Genomic DNA, 14291 nt, shown 5'->3' on the forward strand with positions numbered 1-14291 from the left:
GCCCGTGTAAAACCTCAGAGAAGAATATGAGTCACACTTTAAAATAGGTCAGAAAGCAGACTGGGTCACTTTGCCATTCTCAGGCATTACATGCATACTTTCTTTCCTGGATTATTTAGGAAAATAACACTTTTTCTGGTCTTTGAATTAAATCATTGAATAGTTAGTAGATTACCAGAAAAAAAAAATCAGAAGAAACAAATTTTTTTACTTATTTTTTTTTAAGATTTTATTTGTTTATTTTTTTTTAGAGGGGAAGGGAGGGAGATAGACAGAGAGAGAGAGAAACATCAATGTGCGGTTGCTGGGGGTTATGGCCTGCAACCCAGGCATGTGCCCTGACTGGGAATCGAACCTGGGATGCTTTGGTTCCCAGCCTGTGCCGCGCTCAATCCACTGAGCTACGCCAGCCAGGGCTTTTTTTTTTTTTTTTTTAGAAGAAGAAACAAATTTTAATTCCTTGTTTTTTTTTTCTTTCATCATTAGTGAAAATTACACCAGTTTACTCTTGAGGACGCATTTTGCTTGTCCATACTCACTGGGATTTGGGGTATTTTTTAACTGGAAAGCCTAATCTAATGCTTAAAGGGCTTCATTCACTTCTATCCTCTGAAAGATCAACCAGAGGGGGTAAGCAAAGCTTAGACAGTCCAGTGTGCCATCTACAAGAAATCTCTAGTAACTGCCATGATATATTTACAACAAAATAATAATCAAGATTCAGCGTTATATCTCTCATGCTTTGCACATTCCCAAAATACTTCTGAAGTGATTAACTATTAAGCCACAATTAGAATATGTTTTGCATACATTGGATTTTGCTGCATACTATTTTAATTTGTTATAAATGCTCCATGCATGCAAGGCATCTGTTAAGCATAGCATTTGATTGCCCTGATATCTTCTGCCTGGCCCGTGCCCCAGTGCGGCTGGCTGCGTAGCTCTGCTCTCCCGGGCATCGGAAGAACCACCAGGCACTTCCACATTTGCTGCGGAACTCTGACTGTTGATAAGTGCTACATCTTGGAGTCGTGCATTGCTGCCACCACTAAGGACCTACCAGGGTCCTCCTGTTACATGCTGAACGCACCCATTTGGGCTGACAGAGAACTAACTGCCTGCTTGGATTATAGAACGGTCCACGAAAGAGAGTATTCATAAGCGCTCGGCTAACAGTTTATAATCCTGCACCGAATAGCTCATATACCAATTTATTACCCATGCCATGGTTCAGATTCGTATCTGAGTGGAGCTGGGGACGGACTGTCTGTTCCCACCCAGGAATCCCATCAGCGGTGCGCTTTGCAGTTCCAAGCCTGCTCAAGTTCACTGTCGAACGCCACTGTCCAGCGATCAGTGCTGGACAGGACACCGCGCTCTGCAAGTTCAAATCCATATTTTTGCCCACAAGATCGAATGTGTTGACAAATGTTTGGCAAAGAACTCCATATTCTGTGTCAAGTGCGACTTTTGTCTGATGCTTTTATAAAGTGCTTGTGGAACCGACTGCCCATATAGATTTTCTCATGCGCTCTTTCAATACCTGGGCTTGCTCAATAGCACTTCGGCTTCGAAAATCAAATCTCTTCAAAGCTCCGGAGGGTCACATCTCCCAGCTGCTTTGGAAGCCGTTTGACGGGCCACATTTATAATCTCTCATCTGCGGACGGATTCCGGAGGCATGAGCGGTCGCTGGAGGAACTCTGTGCGCAGCGCCGCGGAAGCTTCCCTGCACGGACCGCAAAGCTCCTTCACGCCACGCACGCCTTCGCTTCTGCACATCCAGGGGGTGTCTTCATGTGAACTGCGCTTCCCGGGTTTTAATTTTGGTCCAGAGGTTTAGAAAGGTGTCTCTTTTGCTCATTATATCCAATTTCTATGGAGTACCTTTAAAAATGTGAAGTTACTTAAAATTGTAATGTATTTTCAGTCTGTACTTCCTCTTATATGGAAGCACATTCTTTATCCAGAAAGGTGGCAAAGGGGCCTATCACTTTCAATCTGATGGCGTACATGATGCAGCCACAAAGAAGGTGGCCTCAGGTGACCGTGCCTCAGGTGACCATGTCTCAGGTGACTGTGCCTCAGGTGACCATTCAGGGGTCATAAGCCATTGCCTTCTGCTTGTGGACATTCTGGCCACTGGCCTTGCTTGCTCAACACGCAGTGAAGACAATAATGGAATAGCTCCTCTTCATCCTTATTTATTCATTAAGCAAATAATACCACATGCCTATTGTAATCTGTGTACTACAGCATGCAGTATTTTCCCCTGTTATTATTCTTTGGCCCACACATATTGTAAATGTCCAGATGTCACAAATGTCCAGAATGTGGCATCTGTGACACTAGAGTCAAGTTTACAGAGAGGCAACTATGACTACACCATCATTAGGCTATAACTGGAACTTTGACATCAAGGCTGTAGGGGGAAAGGTAATATTATGTGAAATCAAAGGGTTTTGGAGAGCTTTCATGGGGGTAAGAAAGGTTACATTTTTTCATTATACTGAATGTGATATATTATGCACTGGAGATGTTGTAAGTTATAAAGTCTCAACTTCAAAAATGAAGACAATACAACGTTTCAAAGAAGAGCAAGTGAGAAAATGTTTTGAAATCTCATGGTAATGACCCATTGAGAAAAGAATAACAGATTAATTTTATCAAAAAATACATCAACACTGCAGGATAAATAATCCAGGAGGATAAAGTAAAGGCTGGAGGCGGGGTGGAGGGAAAAGGAGAGCAGAGGTTTGCTTACGTTGGCCGCCTTCACGCGCCCGGCGGCGCCTTGGAGCAGGGGCACATATTAAAAATCAGTTGTAATAGAAAAGTGTCCAGAATACACATTTAAAATAAATATTGCGAGTCTTGAAATAATTAAAAAAGCCTGATTCTTAACATCTAGTTTCTTAAGTCACTTAGAAAAATACATATGTGTGTGTGCGCTAATGTTAAAGTTTATAAATTACTGTCAATTCTTCATGAAATTCTATTATAACATTTATACACTAAACATTATTCAATTTGAAAAACTATCACAAGTTAGAATCTATCCAACATCTAATTTGTAAGCCACCAGACGTGAAATCCCACTTCCATTCTATAAAAATATCCCGTGAAGTTCTAAGGATGACACAAGGATAAGAGATGTGGCAACTCCTATAATTTTAAGAAAAAAATACAAATAAATATATGAGATGTTATTTGATTATTATTGATCAAGCTGTTGGCAGTGTAAAATACCACGTCTACAGACTCTACAGACCAGAGCTGAGAAAAAGCATGTAGAGTACACAGATATCAAGGATAACCCTTCCCTCCCTGTTATAGCAAACACACAGAAACCTGGAAATATTTTTTGACCTGAATACTTTCTGGAATTTGTCTGCCAGTATAGTTCAAGGTCTATACAGACAAGGCATAAGCCGGCTAGTTATTTGCCAAAACCCACGGTCTTTCCCCAGCCTCACTGCCGGACTACGTTGCCCATCTGCCCTTGCAGTTAGGTGCGGACTTCAAACTGAGCTTTCGGCCAATAGTTGCAGGCTGAAGTGATCACGGCCAGCAATTCCTGAGCCCTTCCGGCCTCCGCACTCTTTCCATTCCAGGTCCGGTCCAATGCACAGGACTAGGTGGCAGGGACTCAGATGGACAGAGCGAATGCTCGTTGATACAAGGAACAGAGAATGGACTCATTTGCCTTAAATTATGACCAGAACTTGGGCTTCCCTGTGCTGGGTTTGGCAATGGAGATGTTAGGGATGCGTCTGTGTAACAAACACCTGGTTAATACACAAAGAAAAGGGCGAGTTGGAAGTAAATGTTGATATGTGAAACTGTAAATAGCCAACTTGCTGACATGGAACATTTTTGTTTCATTAATTAAATATAGTTGCCTGTTGAGTTATTTGAGGTTGATTTCAAATGTCTATATGCTGCCCTGACCACTGTGGCTCAGCTGGTTTGGTGTCAGCCCACAGGGGGAAGGGTTGCTGGTTCGACTCCCAGGCAGGGAACACACCTGGGTTGAGGGCCCAGCCCCCCGCTGGGCCTTGTGTGAGGAGCAGCCAATCAGTGTTTCTCACGTGTTGATGTATCTCTCCCTACTTTCTCTCTCCCTTCCCCTTTCTCTAAAAAGAAAGAAATGCAATCTCAAAAAACATTTATAGGCTGATTATGCCTTAAATAAAATGGTCATAGGAATTAAGACAGTCGAAGCAGAATCTTAAAAACAGTCCTTTTCTGTCCACTTAGAACGAGAAGCGAACAAGCTTTAGTGGCTAACACAGCACATTCTAGAATGACACAGAACTCTATCAGTATCCCAGCACAAGCTGTACGTTAAGAAAAAAAAAATACGAATCTATGAATCCTAATTTTCTCATCTGTAAAGTGAGTAAAACAATAGTAGCCTCCCCCTGGCGATGAGAGTTCCATGTGGCAACACATTTAAAGTTTTGGTGTGCTCGTCACACATGGATCACTCAGGAAGTGTCCGTGCTTATTACTGTTACTACTCATGAAAGCTAATATGCTAGAAAAAGTTACACTGTAAAAATATTCTACCTGAGAAATCGTGGTAAAAATATTACTAGTTAAATTCTGTCTTCACAGCATTCAGTGATGACATTTAGTCTGGCCATGGTAAACAGTCACTGCAGTGCGGACTCGGAGCCAACTGATTTTATAACTGATAACAACACCGGGGTATGAGCCCTTAGAACTCAGTGCACCTTTTAGGTCTGGGTTTTCGTAAAGACAACTTGCCTCCCTGTAGACTAATACTTCAAAGCGATTGCTTAACAGGTTGTTAGTTTCCACACGTACACTTTCCATGCTAAAAGTCTGAAATTCACCACTGCACATAGAGCATTCCCATGGCCCCATAGAGACACCGTTTTTCAAAATAATTCAGAGAAGGCTAGATTAATAACAGATTTAATGTATTCACTGAGAGAAATAAAAAGTAGGCATTGAAAATGGACAGAATGTCTGGTTCAGGATTATAGCCATATAATAATATGCTTTTAAAAATTCTATGGAGAGTATTTCATAGGTTCAGAATGGGTTGGGTTCTCCTGGGTGTTGGCAATTTATATCTCATCATAAGTAACAACAACATTATAATTACTGTGTTCATCATCGAACTGCAGGGTGGTGCAAAAGTAGGTTTACAGTAGTTTGTATGGAAACTAATACAATAATTAAAAATAATAACATAGCAATAGGCTCTGTGTTTCACACCCTCACAGCTGGAAACTGACTTTGCCCCGCCCTGCTTTACTGTGCTGGAACTTGTGTGTGGCAACATAACAGATTTATTGAAAAAGTCCCACTAACGTACCAGCAGGAAACATGTTCATCCTGTCTCAGCTCTCCCCGTGAAGCTTAACCTGTTCCATCTTTCTTTCTCTCTACATGATGGACACATCAGGCTGGTCCCCTAGCTGTTCAGGCAACCCTGACATGATACAATTCCAAATGCGAGGGACTTAGATTTACTCTACTCCAATAATGACGCAAGTCCCAACAGCTATCTAATTCAAATGTCTACCTTTCCTCATGCTGGGCTGGATCCAGGGTCTGTTTTTCTGCTTTGCTCTACCGGTCACCGCTTTCTCCTCCTCTTCCCCCAAATGCACACTCACTGGACTGTTCAAGTTTCCACATGGTGGGGGCAGTATGAGGCCGGAAAGGCGGGAAAAGGAAGAAGGGTCATTCGCTGAGCATGAGTGAAGGGGAGGCTATACGAGATGGAAAAAGGCACCAAATGGTCATCCAAGAGGGGCGGGCAGTATGGCAGCCACGCAGCACGAAGGGCCCATGAGGAGAGAAGTTGTGAATATAGGATCAGTCAACAGGGTTTTGAGTTGTATCCAGCTTCATTCAGTTTTTCTTTCACTAATTACTTGACAACATGTTTCCATTATAGACTCCATGAGGACACGGACAATATCTTATCTCATTCACCCTTGAATTAGCAGGGCATAGGACCCTGCCTGGATATATATATATATATATATATATATATATATATATGTCCCTGACTGGATATATATATCCAGTCAACAGGACTTTCCAAAACAGAGAGCCTACATGAGCTCTCAAAATATCTGGATCTTCAGGACTTAGGATCTGAAGACCAGACCCGTTGTCTCAAGGCCACTCATCAAAACCCTTGCTCTTCCAAGATGAAAGGAACAACACAGTTCCGAAAGGGTCGAGCCCCAAATCAAGGAAGTCCCAGTCATGCGAAAGGCAGACATGCTTCGTGCGGGGATGGCTGTGTTCCTCGGGGAGAAGAACTGGGGCAGTGAGGGAGAGCACTGTCAACATACTCCAGCCTTATGATGGGTTGCCTAAGAGGACGCGTGTGCGCGAGTGTGTGAGAGTAAGCGTGCATGTGTGTGTCCCATGCACTCACCTGAGTGTGCATGCACATGACCATGTGCAGCTCCCTAAATGATAGTATCCAAAGAAACAGCCAATCGGTTGTAAACATGCTGGTTTGGGGAAGCCCAGAGATGAATATGGAAAAGCTTCTAGCACCTTCTTCGTGCTCTGAGGAAGTAGTTCTGCTGCCGTTCCCTCCCTTGCCCCTACAACTTCTCTCCCTCAGTCTCTTCCACTGTAAATCTTTCTGTTCTCGAACATCAAGAAGAACATAATCAAGTCCATTTTCCCCAGTGACTTAGGAGGCAGGAAACATACAAAGCCGAACTACAGGCTGTGACGTGGCCCGTTCTCAACGTAATAACTCAGACAAGCCGCGGGTTCACAGGCGGGACGGGCTGGGACAGGCCTTCAGTGCGCACGCCCAGGAAGGAGCTGAGGGTGGCCTTGACTCAGGAGTGAGAGCTGCTGCCCTCACGAGGAACCAGCTCTCTCCTGCACTGTCATCTTTAGAAAAACAAAGAAAGGGATACTGACAAGAAGCTCACAATAATGACACAGGAAGCGCTCACAAGACGATGGGCCGTGATGCGCCCTCATCGGCCCTCCTCGGTGCGCTGAATCACGCCGTTCTCAACACTGGAAATGTTAAGGGGAGTTTGCTGTCCAAGGACAAGTCTACCGATTCGACTCTGAAAGATCTAGCATGACTTGTGTCATAAAGCACTTCGGAGTAAATTAAGAAGAAAAGGTTCCTTATTTCCTCCCTTATCTGCTAGAATATATTTGCTATTATCTGGTGTTTGACAGAAATAATAAAATTACTTCTTTTGTATAAGGTATATATTCAAGTTGTTTACGTTCGAACACATTCTCTGTCTCACACACGTACACACTGATCTGCACACACACACGCACACACACACACACACACAAGTGACTTATAGCCTAAGCATTTGAATCAAGGATCAAGAAATGCACCTTGAATATTTTTTCCTAATCAACAACAAAACAAATGAGCAAGCAAAATAGAAACAGAGACACTGAAATTAAGAGCAAACTGACAGTGACCAGAGGGGAGGTGGGAGGGGATAATGGGGGGAGGGGGACAGTTTTCAGGAACATCTATAAAGGACACAAGGACAAAACCAAAGGGAGGTGGGGTCAAGGGTGGGACGTGGGGATGGCTGGGTGGGGGGGAGTGGAGGGGGAGAAATGAAGATGACTGCATTTCAACGATAATTATTAAAAAGTTTAAAAAAAATTTTTAAAGCCTATCCTCCTCTATTTGCTGGAAACACTGTGGAGAAAATATACATTAACAGACTAACTTGGAAACAACGCCCCTCCCCCAACAAACCCAGCGTCTCCGCTCGGTGGAAGTTGTGACATCAAGCCCGGAATCGCTCTAGTGTCCCTTCCTGAGACCGGGTCCTGGCTCCATCGGGCCCTCCCTTTCCGACTCCTCTCGTGACAGCAACTGCCCCGTGTCACGATGCAAGCTGTTCTCCACGAAGCTTTCCAGAGTGACTGAGACAACAACAAAAATGCTCTGATATTTCCCGCAGGAAAACGCCCCTGGTTTGTGAAGCACACACAGGCTTTAACTCCATCCCACAGAGCAACACCTCCCAGAGCATTATCAGTGCGATCAGGGGCTCAAGCACGTTTCCGGGAAGGGTGGGGTACCACCCGCACTCAACAGTATCCCGTGAACGTGCTGTGCGCACAGTTTTCCGTGTCTGAGAGTGTGTATCCGCTGCGAAGGGTGTAACCTTTGCTTCAAGTAAGACCTTTATTAGTCACAGCTACCAAAACGAATGCTCATTATCAACATGTGCTCCTACCTCCCGGGGAGTTTGTGGTAGGTGTTCGAGACAGCGCAGACACATAACCCAGGATCTCTCAATCCAGGGATCATTGAGTTGGGGTAACTCGATACCGATCTTTAAGAATTTGTTTCTGCTTCCGTCAAGGGGGAACAGAAACATACCACCAGTGAGCGTGCCCAAGAAAAGAAGAAAACCATTTTCTCATTCCTGTTCAATAATCTTGTTAAAGCAGTCAAGACTCTTGATATCCTCAATACATCAAGAGTCCTTCCGCTTATTACCTATGACTCGGAATTCTTAGCCCTGCCAATCATCAGAGAAGTCACAGCGATGAGTCTACACACTTGGGGAAGAGGGGACATTAAATCACCGGCAGCTTACAGTAGAACGTCAACTTCACCATCAAGTCTGAATTCAAACCCTACCTCTACTCGCCACCATCCTTGCTCGACATGGAGACTACTACTCAGTCTCTCCGAGCCCTCACGTGTTTGTCTCTGAAACCAGGGTGATCATGACAATGACCTGGAGAAGCACCCAGGAGTGAGCCTGGCGACATACCTAGGGCTCGGACGTGCATGGGGCTGTCCGGCACTTCCCATGACCTTCTTTGCTCTGCAACCGTCTGGGAGGGTTAAGATGTGTTTCCAACATAAGTTTTGTAGGTCCCTCTGCCCTGCATGTGTCCAGGACATATCGGTGTATCCGAGGGAGCTTGCACTGGGCATTCAGGTGGGGTCTATAATGCATCATCATCCATGTAGAGTCTTCACTAACAAAAACAGAGTGGCTGAGTGTTTTCTCATTTCGTTTTTCTGGTGGAGGATTTTCAGGAATCGCCTCGCAGGGCATTCCAGTCCAAACATGCTGGGATTTCATTTCCAAGTCAATGCTACCTTTGGTTGGGATTTATTATCATCATTATTATTATTGTTCTTCAGCTAATAATACTAGTTGTTCGCTATGAGTCAATTAGAAAATCTTCATCAAGTAGGTATTTAATCCCTCAAAAGAAAATTATTTAAATTCAGGGAACTAATGTTATAATTCAAACACCATTTGGAAGAAAAGAGGCATATTTATGAACACCGCTGTAGCCCTTTATGGGGCTTTATGATAAGACATCGCGTGACTTCAGTTAAAAACCACTGCCTCCCCTACACTGTAGTGCTCTTGCTCAGGCCACCCCATTTCGTAGTCAATTGAAGGTGTTACCTAACACTTGATTGGAAAGCCAGAGGTGTAAAATGAACCCCAAGCACTCCTGTCGCCATGGGAAATGCCGACGAGACACATTATACGCACTATATCTTTAAGTTGTTAAAAGAAAAAAAAAGTGTATGATTAAAAAAAAAAAACCCAGCAAGACTATTTGGGTATTAGATGTACCGGATCAGAGAAATCCAGTGCTTAAAAGGTATTTATAGGGCATCGAACCCAGCTTCCTCATTTGAGGGAGTGCACTTTTGAACATATTGCCCCCTCCCCACCTTCAGTCCGGGAGCTCAACTCCACTGTCCCTGTGCCCGACAGACATCTCCATGCAGAGGACCCCTAGTCCCCGTCCTCTCCCCCCAGGGTGGGGAGGAAGAGGAGGCACACAGCTGGGGTGGGTGCAGAGGGGCCTGGGCATCTCACTGCTCTTTGCACAGAGTTTCAAATCACAGTATCTGATGCTTCAGATTGCTGGGCATTTCCGGAGTTCTGTGGACTTAACTGGCTTCCCTCTCATTGTGTCCCCTTCTCTAGTATCTTGGTTCTAATATCCCCTGTTCTGATAAGCAAGTGACCACCTGCTTTGCACCTTAAAACTATCTCTCTTCACTTGTCAGGCCTACTCTTCCTCGTGTAAATTTATACTATAGGGATAATAGCCTGGGCATTTAAAAATTCTCCTTGTCCCTGGCTGGCGTTAGCTCAGTGGATGGAGCGCGGGCTGGGAACCAAAGTGTCCCAGGTTCGATTCCCAGCCAGGGTACATGCCTGGGTTGCAGGCCATAACCCCCAGCAACTGCACATTGATGTTTCTCTCTCTCTCTCTCTCTCCCTTCCCTCTCTAAAAATAAATAAAATCTTTAAAAAAAAATTCTCCTTGAAAAATTATTCCTGACCTTTTTCTGAGGGCAAGTGCTTCAAAATAATCCTGTGCGTCATATTTAGATTTTCTTTCAGACTCATTCAGAATTTTTACAGACAAATACAGCGAGGGTTATGGAAGGAGGCAAGTTTGTAGATGATGAACACAGAGTCAGAAGGAAATCCCAGATCATTTCACCCTCAAGCACCGTGCCCTTCCATCCCCTGGCACTTTGACATAAAACAAAACCAACCGACAAATTAAAAAAAAAACACCCACATTTCTCCTTGTTAGCATGCTAAAGGAAAACAAAGGAAGAGCATATGATTGAACATGCAAGTGTTACTGTCGCCTGCTCAGATGAAGGATGGAGAATGAACAGACTGGGCATACGGTCTCGGGTCCAGATGGCTCCGAACACATCGCTGCCACAAAGAACATTTAGAAAAAATGCAGTGCGAGGTGCAAGGGCAGCAGGGCCCACTCCCATCTCCATTCACCCCCAAAATTCTGCAGGAAGGCAGGTTGGGGATATTTGGGGGGAAAGTGTAGAATCTAAGCTCTGCCCTTAAAGACCTAAACATGCCCTAGGGTGCCATGATCTTAAGGTATTAAATGTCTTTGATGGTAAATGAGTCACCAGGATGCTGACTTTTAATCATGGCCATGTAATTGCATTGCATGCACAAAATTCTTAGGAGGTGCGTTTTGGACCAATCCAAGGGCAGGAGGAAGGAAGGGAAGCTCACCTGCTTTATGGAGAGAGAACAAGGGAGTAGCCAGAAAGGGTGATCTGAGTGGACCAGCAGGGGGAGACTATTCACACACACACATGCACACACACTCACACACTCGGGGCCTGAGAAGGAGACCTGCACTCAGGGCACAAGGGTGCCCTGGCCGTGGCCACTAGAGAGCAGACATCTGAGAGCCAAACCACAGGAGCAATGGGCCACTGTAGGAGACCATCCTGCGTGGCGTGGGTCCAGCTCCCACTCGGAGATAGATGCACAGGACCCAGGCCCACGGATAGGTTCTCCTGTGGGGAATCAGGCCGGCAATGTGCCTAGGCCACTTTGAGTCTTGCTCTTGCTAAAAAACTCCCTCGCCCTGAGTTGAGGACATTTACTGCAAAGCAACTTCCTAAAATCCATGCTAAACCTTCCAAGGACGAGTGTAACCGGTTCAACCACTTTTGCCTTTTCATTTGCAAATCTCCCTCTTCTGTGATGTGATTAGCAGCATCCTCTCCTTTGTTTTCTGTAAAAGGTGACCACCTAAAGCAACCTGTGCATAGTAAATGAGGACCATCAGGTAATGTGCCCAGAGATAGAAATAAAGGCCTGTCATGGCAGAGGCCATGGCTTTTGCTCCCCTTGAGAGAAAAGCCATGATGTCCCTTTTCCTCCACGGGACTCAGTAGTCCGAGTGAATGTCTCATTTCATCCATAATGACGCGGACACTGCGGGCTGGTGTCTGCATCAGGCTATGTGTGAGGTCTGCCGGGGTGCACCCTGAAGGTGAGGGGTGGGGGAGAACGTTCCACATACACACCGCACACAGGCACAGGTTTCCGAAGAACAAAGGGGTGTCTCAGTGGGTCTTTCTTATGCCAAACGATGGACAAAGTCACGTGAAAAAAGATAACATAGGAACGCATGTTTTACATTCTTCAAATCCATACAATGAAAGATATAGCAGCATAAGAAAATGGAGGTGGGAAGTGATTTAAGAATATTGCATAAAGAAGATGTATACGCCTGGAAATTCTTTTCATTGTACATCAGCTGCAAAGTAAAACCATTAAAGATTTACTTAATGTAAACGACCTTTGGTATAGACGGCATCCAGCCGTTCTGACAATGAAGCAATAGCACCAAGAACTCGGAAAACGTGGGGTTTAGGCCCCGCCTCCTAACCCTTTCCCGTTTCCTCCAGATTAGGGACTCTGAGCGGCTGATAAGGATGCTCCATTTTAAAAAATCTACTATTATCCCGACTGTGAAATAGAAATATTGGGAATTTAATCAATGCTGGCTTAGATGATCCTGTCATCTCCTAATTAAGGACACCTCACTTAAGTTTGCCTACCCGAACCCCTCCTTGAAATGCCTCCTTTTCTCTGCCCTGCAGTTAAGTAAACACAGCGGCGACGCCACCACCAGCCGGTGACAGGGTCCCCCGTGGGGAATCCTGCGGGGAGGACGGCGCACTGTTACCCCGAAGATCCGTCTACAGTCCAGCTTTACATGTTTGTGTGCTAGCAAAGAAGACGCAGGAAACAGGAGGTACAGCAAGGCATCGAGGGTTAAACAAAATAAATCTCTCCCGACTCCCACCTAATAACTTGCTCCAAAAGCTCTCATCAATCGTTAGCTTCAGAAGCACTCCGTGCGTCTGCGACGTCGCACGTGTCGCTGATGGACTCGGAGTCCACCTGAGAAACGGTGTCGTCAACCCGCGCGGACAGAAACTGCCGGCGGCGACGGCGCCTCGCCATCCATCGCGCATCTGTTTCGGAATCATGAAGTGTCTGAGAGCTACAATTTCATCTGCTTCTAGCCGCGTATCATCTAAAACCCCGCGTGCTCCCGAAGAAGCAAGAAGTAAAAACATCTGTCAGCCCGAGCTCCCTCCTTATGAAGATCCAGTGTTTTTACAGCATCTTCTGGCTGCTGTATTTTAGTTTGCCTCAGAAATCTTTTTTTTTTTCCTTTCACGGACTCCAGTGGTACATGGTTTATGAACACAGGAGTCGAGTCAAATCTCAATTATCTGTCCAAATGGAAACCTACGGTGGCACTGATAATCCAGGATCATTTCATATTTGACTTTCAAATACATTATGGGAATTTTCCCTGGGAGGTTTACCTTCCTGCTAATGCTTTGCTAGAACTAATATTAAAATATGTTTGCAATCCATGAGTGCATGCCAATTGACAACAGTGGGAAGCAGCCCAGATGGGGGGGGGTGGCGGGGTTATTTTAGGCTGGGATTAAATGTTTCTATGAAAAATCGCCAATATGAGTTCTTCCCAATGTGGGTACCTGAGAGTTGGTGACGTAAGATATTAGTTACTTTTTTTAATCCAAGGGAAAAAATATCACTTTGAAGTATTTTAATGCAGAAGACAATAGTTTAAAATATTAAGTAAAAGCCAGATTTTCATTTCAGTTTATCTAGCCAACCGTGAACGAGGAATCCAGTGATTTTTAAAAGAAAAATAGGAAGCACTCTTGCAAGTGGTTATCTGTTGTCACAAATTAATTATTTTTAGAAGACATAGCTCTGTAACTTTTATCTTGATAGGATGTTAAGCAATGATTCACTGTGTTTGGTTATTAGCGGTTTTCCTAAGTGTTCTCTGGCACCCGGCATGTTGGAATTCGAACTGAAGGCAACAGTGAACTGTTAATTTCCTCAAAATTAATAACCTCACTGAACATACCCTTTCCTCATTCCTGTCCTTACTGTGCCTTTTTTAAAAGATTTTATTTGTTTTTAGAGAGGGAAGGGAGGGGGAGAGAGAGAGAGAGAGAAACATCAATGTGCGGTTGCTGGGGGTCATGGCCTGCGACCCAGGCATGTGCCCTGACTGGGAATCGAACCTGCGACACTTTGGTTCACAGCCTGTGCTCAATCCACTGAGCTACGCCAGCCAGGGCCTTACTGTGCTTTTTAAAAATGTCTAAATAATCAGCTGAAAGAATGGACTAATATCCTTCCTTGCCCTCCAAAACTTTGATGGGGTTTTTATCTTGGCTGCATTAATTGAGTCCTTGTGTTACCGTAAGTAGAAAGGCTGTGGGGGTGGGGTGGGGTGGTGGAAGACAGACGTTTCTCAGCCCCGACTCTTATGAGCTGCATGACCTTGGGGGAATCCCTTAGCTTCCGTGGTCCTTGGTTTCCTAAACTTTAACGTGAAGACAGTAACATCTAAATCACACGGAGGTTGTGTGTTCCTAAATATTGATACTGTAG

The sequence above is a fragment of the Phyllostomus discolor genome, chromosome 11, assembly GCF_004126475.2.
Source record: "Phyllostomus discolor isolate MPI-MPIP mPhyDis1 chromosome 11, mPhyDis1.pri.v3, whole genome shotgun sequence".
In the NCBI taxonomy this organism is placed as follows: domain Eukaryota; kingdom Metazoa; phylum Chordata; class Mammalia; order Chiroptera; family Phyllostomidae; genus Phyllostomus; species Phyllostomus discolor.